Genomic DNA, 9,265 nt, shown 5'->3' on the forward strand with positions numbered 1-9,265 from the left:
TTTTTCCGAGTATATATTAAGTGGGACAAAAAAATCATTATCTTGGTGACACATCTATCAACTTTATCTCTAAATTATTTCAACAGCCAGAAAAAAAGGAGCTAGACGTATCGCTGAAACTAACTTTTCATCAGATAACAGGTAAACCGTCAGGAATAAAAAATAGTTTTTGAGAATCTTTAACAATATCTACTTTTACAATAATAATTAATATAAAAACAAGCTTTACGTAAGTAATATTATGTAAGAAACTGTTCATATATAGTGAAGCAAATAATCAAAAAAGTTTCTGTAATATGAACTAAGGGAAACTAAATTTTATGGAGTGTAGATTTAACTGTCAAGTTAGGAGCAGAGAATAGTTTCCACATGAATGCAATACTATAAGTGTTGTGAAGCTTGAATTTGAATGGATGAGTTGAAGGGTAAGATATTTCTATATATTTTACGATAACTATGTTATATGGAATCTATTTTCAAATTATTCAGAACTGTTTGCTAGTGGCGGATCTATTAGATTCTAAACTTAGTTTGAGATTGTTGGGTGGAGAAAAAACCCAACCAACTTTTACGTTTTTATATACCTGACGTCCTTTTATCTATAACAAAGATCACATTTCTATTTTTCTCCAGCAAAAACGATTTTTATACATGAAAGAAATTTATGAAATAACAAATAAATGGATCTAAACATATTTCAGTTATTGTTCACGGTATAAAAAGATAGCTAGAAGATATTTATATTAAATTGAGTTGTCAAGGAAACGCCTATAGGAAAAAAACAACTATAAAAAATTATAAAACCATTAAATCGTCAGAACAATGGATAATAATTATAATAGTGCGACATTCCATTTTACTGGTGTACTAATCTAATTATTAGTATACAGGGGGGCTCTAAATGCAAATGTAAGATCAATTAATTAGTAGAGTGCACTAGTATTGATTAAAGATTTTTTAAATATATTGAAGTCTCCTTTTTACCAACAAGGATTTATTTGGACTGGGCCTACAGTTTAAAGTGGGCTCCGAACCACGGTCGGCATTAAGCCTACCGCCTGGCGAGTGACCAACTTAGATATCATCCTAGAGGACAGCCGGTCTGGGTACTGGCGTGACTGACATTGTTGGAATTTACACTCTTGCCTAGGACAATCACAAACATTTATTTATATTTACGACCATGCTCCAGCAGGATTCGAACCGGCGACTATCGCAACAGTAGGTGGACCGTCCTGTCGTCTAAAATTATTGTATTATAAAACATTTTTACACAATCATAAATCACAAATAAATAGTAAGGAATAATATACAAAATATTAGATCGAAATAAAAGTCAAACAAATTTACCATGAAAATGTTTTTGCTTTAAAATAAATATCAAACAGAAACGCAGCTGAAAATGCTTCAGTCTCTGCTCTAATATATATCTCTCTCCTTGCCTTGAGAAATGCTATTTAACTTGATGTTTGCGTGCTTCATATATATAAGGGGCTTTATTTTTAATTCACCCATAATTTTCTGAAGATTTCATCTTTCCTTATATCTAACTGAACTACGATGATCTATTATGTATAAGGTTTCTTTTGAGAAACAATGTGTATTATATTTATAGAGGATTTTTACTTTAGTAATATTGAATGACCTCTTATTTATATGATACTTAAACTTTAAGTTTCTGTTTAAAATATAAGCAATTTTAAGAATGTTTTCATCAACTGTATAAATGTAATATATAATGCAACTGTGTGTAATATATGATACAACTAATAATATATAATGCAACTGTGACTTTATGTATTCAAAAAAATTATATAAATTATCTATTAGCCATTATTTATAACTATATATTAGCAAATTATTGACAAAATATTAAAATGTAACATATTTAACATGAACTTTCGTTTATTTCTTCCAAAATTAATATCTCTCTCCGAGAGATAAAAAAAATTTTGTGTATACAATGTGAGATGTTCAGCCATTTTCATAGCTTTTGCTGCCATTTTCATTCAAATATTGACAAATGGATGAAAATTACAGCTATTATAAAGAATTTTATGCTAAATTGAATGATAATCCAATCATTCTTATAGAGCCTTCACTTTATAAGTTATATAAAAAATAATTGAATAACTGTTTCATATATAGCACATATATTTATAAATTCTAAAACAATTTTACAAAGATTTTCATTTCTTTCATACCAAAATACGTATATATATTGAGAATTTTACCTTTTTCCGAAAGATGAAAACATTTGGCATTTTTTCCATTTATATAGGCGTGAAAAGTTGCGAATTTTTGCCATTGAAGGTTTTCAGCTATAATTTTAGTTATAATAATCTCATGTTAATAATAAGCGGTAGGGGTTATAGAGAATTTTACGTACAACCGAATGGTGCTATAATCATTTATTATTATTTTCACTCTTCAAATCATATAGTGAAAAGTATATTTTCAAAAATGAGTGAATATCTATTTATGTCACATATCTTAAAAATTATAAGTTCTACTACAATTTGATATCAATTTTCGTTTCCTTCACCCCAAAATACAAATATATTGAGAGTTTTACCTTTATCTAAGAGATGAAAAAAAACGCAACCTGTAGTTATTAAGTTATACAAATAAAATTGTAATGTATTGTATAGAGACGCCATAACCTGGCCAGCCGACTGTTGCGTTATCCCACTCTTTGGAGCGGGTTCATCATGTGAAATCCACTCGGATGACTGTCGATTTGACTTCGGATGGAGCCATGTTTCATCCATTATCACATATCGAAACAAAAACTCGGGTTAATTATGCTTGATCATTCTTTAAACACTTCTCCGAACTCGTCGTTGTTTTTGGTCAAAAGTGAGCTCGTGCGGCACTCACTTTGCACATAACTTTCTCATAGCCAAATATTCGTGAATGATATGATGTACACGTTCAGTTAATATCTTTAGAGTGTTCATATCAGTGTTCATTCAATTTCAATTTACGGTCATTCAAAATTATTTCGTGGATTTTTTAAATGTTTTGTCGGTAACAACCTCTTTTGGGCGTCCACTGCGTTCACCGTCTTCGGTGCTCATTTCACCACGTCTAAACTTAGCATACCAATCCTTGATGGTTAATTTTCCTGAGGCAGTGTCCGGAAACTGGGCATCAAGCCAAGTTTTTGCTTCAGCTGTATTTTTTCCCTTCAAAAAGCAATATTTTATCGACACGCGAAATTTCTTTTTATCCATTTTTTTCACAATAAAAAGTTGCTTCACTCAAAATGTTATAATTCACAAACTAATGATCCGATAGCTCTCAAATGTATACAGGCATCTTTTAACGGTTAGAGCTAACTAAAAAATATATGGATTTAATTCTAGTAGCGCCATCTATGTGTCAGGTCGGAGAATTTTCAATTGACCTGTTATCTTATACGTTTTATATAAACATCAGTGTATATCATGGAACTTGTTTAAAGTTTTCTTGTTCAGCCCCTATGCGTTTTTCTTTTGTATTTTTACCTATGTAAGTTTTTCTATTATGCGTCCCTGTTATTAACACCTAAAATATTCTTAACATACTCTTTGTCCTTTTGGCATTAATGATTAGCGTTATATTTTCCAGAATTCGAATTATTTATAACTCGAATAAGACGCTAAGATAAGACGTATTGGTTATAGCTGTCACATATTGATGATTCCTCATATTTCATCGAGATGAAAAACTTTCCGCTAATATCAGTTAAGTTAATTAAAGTGAACGTTTTGGCAAATGCGTTCTGTGTATCGGTATGCTTAATCCCTCATAATACAAGTTTGTGACACTTACAATACCCTAAACCGTAAAGTTATTAAAGCTGATGACCCTTTTAAGGCTGAAACGCCTTGTACTTTCTATCAGGAGATATAGTGCGTCATAGAAACGCGAACATCGCACTAAATAACCTCACTTCGTCTTAATCCCATACTTATATATATAAATAATATAATTTAAATAATAAATTATATATATTCAATGATTTATCTGACATTTTATTAGCCTAGATATAACTTTATTGGTATCTTAATGATCATTAATATTCTGTCAACCTAAAAATTAACCATAATCACTTAAGCACAATGAATACATAAATGGAAACGTAAATAGATGAACAGATGAAAAGCAATCAGAAATACGTGACCTGACAAACTGACAAGACTAACCCGTTCTTACATAATTCTTAGAAAAACAATAAAAAAATATATATATAAACCCTGTAGGAATGATTGATTTCGAAACAAACAACGTGTTTTCTGAAAATAAAACAAAACAAAAATTATTTTCGATATATTTTGTATCGAAAACAATTTAAGCTGTATATCTGGTTATATATAATATAGGGGTGGTATATTGATCTTAAAGGTTTTTAGTCAAAATTTTACTTTTAAAAATACAAAATAACTTTTATTTAAAACCAAATAGGAAATAATATTTTCAACAGTACTGTGGATTATTTATTATCGTTATAATTATATTTCGATTGATATTTACAGTTATAACATATTATTAAATATATAGACAAGAAAGACCTGTCGATTTGTTATAGTTTAGTAGTTGAAATCGTTATAATGGACAAATATAGAAAGAAACTATAACAAAATAATCAAAAAACCGACCACAAAAAGAGGCTACTTTTAAATGAAACAAACTTGTTCAAATGAGTATAAGCATATCCTCTATATGAAATCACTGTTGAGGAGACCGCTGAAGACAGTAATGAAGAACATAGAAAGACAATTGCAAGGTATAAAGAAGAGAAGATACTACTCAAATCAAACAATTTTTGAACTATTGTTATAATGCCAGTTATCAGAAAACTGAGATAAACCGTTGAAAAATATGTAAAAAATAGTGTTGGGAACTATCAACTGAAATTGACTATCGACTGTTTAGTAATTGATAACTTTTTACTATCGACTGTTTCAGCCGTGGACTTTTAGTTGCTATTTTTGGGTTCTACTAGTTTCATTCGACTGATTTTTAACTTTCTGGCTCTGTCGTCCTAACCGCGACCTTGACAAAACTGTACCTAATTTATGCTTACATATATTTATATGTAATGTATGTAGTTTCATGATTTTTTTGGTAGTTTGCTAGTCAATAACAATATATTGTATATTAATATTATAGCATTTTGGTGCGATATTTTTCAAGATTGTTAATGTAATAGGGTAAAAAGATTAAAATTGGTAATGATAAATAGTAAAATATTTTGACTGCTTTTAGGGCAGTAATAGGCAATATTTCGATTACTCTCTCGATTTTTGTTAAAAAATATTTCCGTTCAATAATAAATAAAGCATTTATATCATTTCATTCAAATAATTTTTAATTATGTCATGGATTAGTATTTATCTATGACGAGGTATCTGTTTAATTTTTATATAGTATTTATGGTTATTACACATCTTTAGTTTTTAGGTTTTGTTTTAGTTCTATTGTATTGTCTATATTTATTATGGAATATTATTTAAAAATAGCAATTAACACATTAAAATACTATCAAACCATAACCACTTATAAAATCAACTACCCAAGCAATTATATCCATCCTTTCCTCTCTCACAATTTATACAGGAAAGGATTCGTACATCTTCATCTGACATCACGAATTGAAAAGAACAATCGAACCGTGCGTCAAACATAGTAATTACTATTTTCAGTCGCTAGTTTTTTGACTTTCGACTATTCAGTCGATAGTTCTCAACGCTAGTAAAAAGTTACATTATATTTGTGTTAATTGCAAAAGTAAATTTACTCAACATTAAGTCTTTAAAGTACATTGCTGGATATGAGCTGTCTTTAAACTGCGATTTCTTATACTACTCAAGATTGTTCCACAATACCTGAAAAATTATGTGATTTTTATCTATATTTTGTCATACTGGCCAGATATATTAGTCAGAAAAGGTTATTCATTTATGAATTAGAGGATTTGGTGGCATGGTTTGTCCTCAAAAAAAATGTCATCGGAATGATGAATATATCTTTCATCTCGTTAAATTATCAATTGACCCAAAAGAAATTTAATGTATTCTATATCTTGCGAGTCAATTCACAAATCGATATAATTTTCGAAACCAATAGTAACATAACCAGAAGGAACAATGTTTGGTAAATATAGCATGTGGGGTAGAAACTCTCATTAAAACTATAATATTAACATTAAATCATTACAATGAACAAATTCAGTACTAATTAAACCTAACAATTAGTGTTGCCAGCTTGTGAGGAATACCCCAATCTGCAGGGAATTGTCATTTTGATTGAAGATTTACATATATTACATATACGGGGAAAAGACGGTTTTGATATCTTATCGTAAATATAATACTTATAGCCCGGGTTGGACCACTTCTGCAGGAATTACAAATACCTACGTAATTATTTCATATTTCAATACCTCCATATTCTAACCAATATTATTGTTTTTTTTTACAGGACTCTGTCATAACGATACTCAAGATTAATTATATTAACGGATGAGTTCAGTGTTATTAAACATTTCTAGGTTTACAAGAAATATACATTATGAAAATTTTGATAAAAATGAAAATATACCTTTTAATTTTATATTACATTTACATTAAATATTACCAAGGTTTATTATATTTTATATTCACTGTAAATCCATCAGAAGTTCAACAGCTACAAATTAAATCATTGGAGCCAATGCTGAAGCCATTTCCAGTGCTTCAAAATTTGTGACTGCACAAAAATTAGATGACGAATGGCGAGCTCTTGCTATCTATGCTTTTGTAGATGTTTGTAGCAAACCAGTAAATCTTTCTCCCCAATTTAAGGAATTTGACTTGGCAAGACTGCCACCATCGACATAAAATGTATCGTACTTAAAATCTTTAAACCATTCATGAATGTTATGATAGTTATGTAATTGATAGATGTCCAGTTTTTCGTAATAATATGAAGTTTTAGATCAGTTTTAACAAAATGTATTTAAGATCATAACTTATAATAAAATACTATAATTATATTTTTTACTTGTAATCGACCAAGGTTTATTATATTGTATATGCACTGTAAATCCATCAGAAGTTCAAAAGCTACAAATTAAATTATTGGAGCTACTGCTGAAGCCATTTCCAGTGCTTCAAAATTTGTGACTGCACAAAAATTAGATGACTAGTGGCGAGCTCTTGCTATCTATGTTTTTGAAGATGTTTGTAGCAAACCAGCAAATCGTTATCCCCAATTTAGGGAATTTGACTTGGCAACCCTGCCACCATCGACATAAAATTTATCGTACTTAAAATCTTTGAACCATTCATGAATGTTATGATAGTTATGTAATTGATAGATGTTCAGTTTTTCGTAATAATATGAAGTTTTAGATCAGTTTTAACAAAATGTATTAAGGTCATAACTTCTAATAAAAAACTATAATTATATTTTTTACTTGTAATCGATAACGTTGCATAATTATACATTCTGTATTCGCTCATTCAATAATAAAATTTTATACGAAAACATTTTAAAATATCCATTTTCAATTTACGTTGTTTTTTTTCTGTTTTATACTATGTTTTGCGCTCTTTTACTGTTATAGTCTAGCAACTTGATATTCAAACATTACTATTATGGTCAGAGCATATCTAATTCAAGCGAAAAATCACTATTTTGCTATTCTGCCGTTTAGTTTTCAATAGATTTTTATGATTTAGCTATTGAAATTTCTATGGAGGTGAATACTGCTTGTAAAAATATCCGAGATTTTTTAGTATTCACTGCTAATATGTTCCCTTTTTTTAGGGGTAAAGCTATATTTTACATACAAATATACACAATAAAACGTTATTTATCGCTAAAAGGAAGGCGGTAAAATTTGATGTGGCCCAAAGAATACGGCCTTTTTGTCGAATAGATATCTATATTTATATTATTTATAAATCTAAAATTTGACATATTGATAAAACAGTTTTATTTTTGTTTCCTTTTTCATCGCCAATAAATCGTAAAATATGTATAAAATCAGATGCTTCAATCAAATAAATTCTTTATTTATTGATAAGGTTGAATAAACGTTGAATAAACAAAATCACACGAGGCATATGAATATCTCTGCATCGTCATCATCTATTACTGAAAACAATACCATATATGTTATTGTAACTTATCGCAGCCTAACACATCACTCGATAAGTCCTTGGTCTGACATATAAAACTGACAGAGAAAGAACATGGATGTTGTGATCTTTTGGGTGCAACCACTTTTGCTATTTTGCAAGAAAAAGGTAAGCGTTGGGTAAAAGGAACTTCGTGTGCTATTTAAATATTGTTGTAGTGAGGAAATATAGTGCTAAAATGAAAACGTTCGTTATACAAAATACTGATCATGATGCTCCAAAATTGGCAGTTGAAATCGTGACTCCGTATAGATATCAAAAGGTAAAATATTTACAATGTTAGACGAATAAATTTCAGTATGCATAAGTTGGTTTTATAGTGGGTAATACTGAACAAAATACCAGAATGTGTTGACTATTCTGACCACTGTCTGGAGATATTTAATACATCACTGTATGAAAATAGATTCAGGGTAACTTAAAACAAAAATGTGATGAGCCGCAGCTGCTGAAAGTCATTCAAATAGATAGAGAACTGCTGTAATTACATCACTCCTTATGGAGGATATGTAGAGGAGTAAATTTATTGGTCTTAGAGGGTAAATTTGTTCTAAAGTGATGTGTTACGTATTTAAAACATTAATGGTACATCAGTATTTCAATGTTAGTTTAATAGTGATAACAACATTGTTTGTGCTTGTTGGAGTAAATATAACAATTAATATAAATGTTTTACTCATTGGGCTATCGCCACAGAAATATGTGAAAAACATCTGTGGCTCTGAATTTGTTCCACAACTGTTCACTAATTGAATTTGCCATAAGCATCACATTTGAAAGACCTCAAATTTACAGATGTGAGACTATAACTATGTTCAAGTCTTAGAGTCATACAAAATTATAGGCAAGCGTTCAAGAGAACCGGATTTTACTTTTGATTGTAATATATCCGCTCTTCCTCACTCACCATCCTTGAGAAGCAAAAGCTGCTGCAGCTTGACCGATTCGGCTTATTATTTAAGCAGCAGAGGCCATTTCCTTCTCATATTTTAATTGGTGGCCTTTTTTTCACTTATTCTCAATCCATATGACTCTGCAGTTCGAATTACAAATATCATTAACAAAGGTAGTAGCCTCAATATCTGTATCAGTAT

This window comes from Rhynchophorus ferrugineus, unplaced genomic scaffold (genome assembly GCF_030347505.1).
Source record: "Rhynchophorus ferrugineus isolate W39M unplaced genomic scaffold, kcgeb_rfMv2 rfM5, whole genome shotgun sequence".
In the NCBI taxonomy this organism is placed as follows: Eukaryota; Metazoa; Arthropoda; class Insecta; order Coleoptera; family Curculionidae; genus Rhynchophorus; species Rhynchophorus ferrugineus.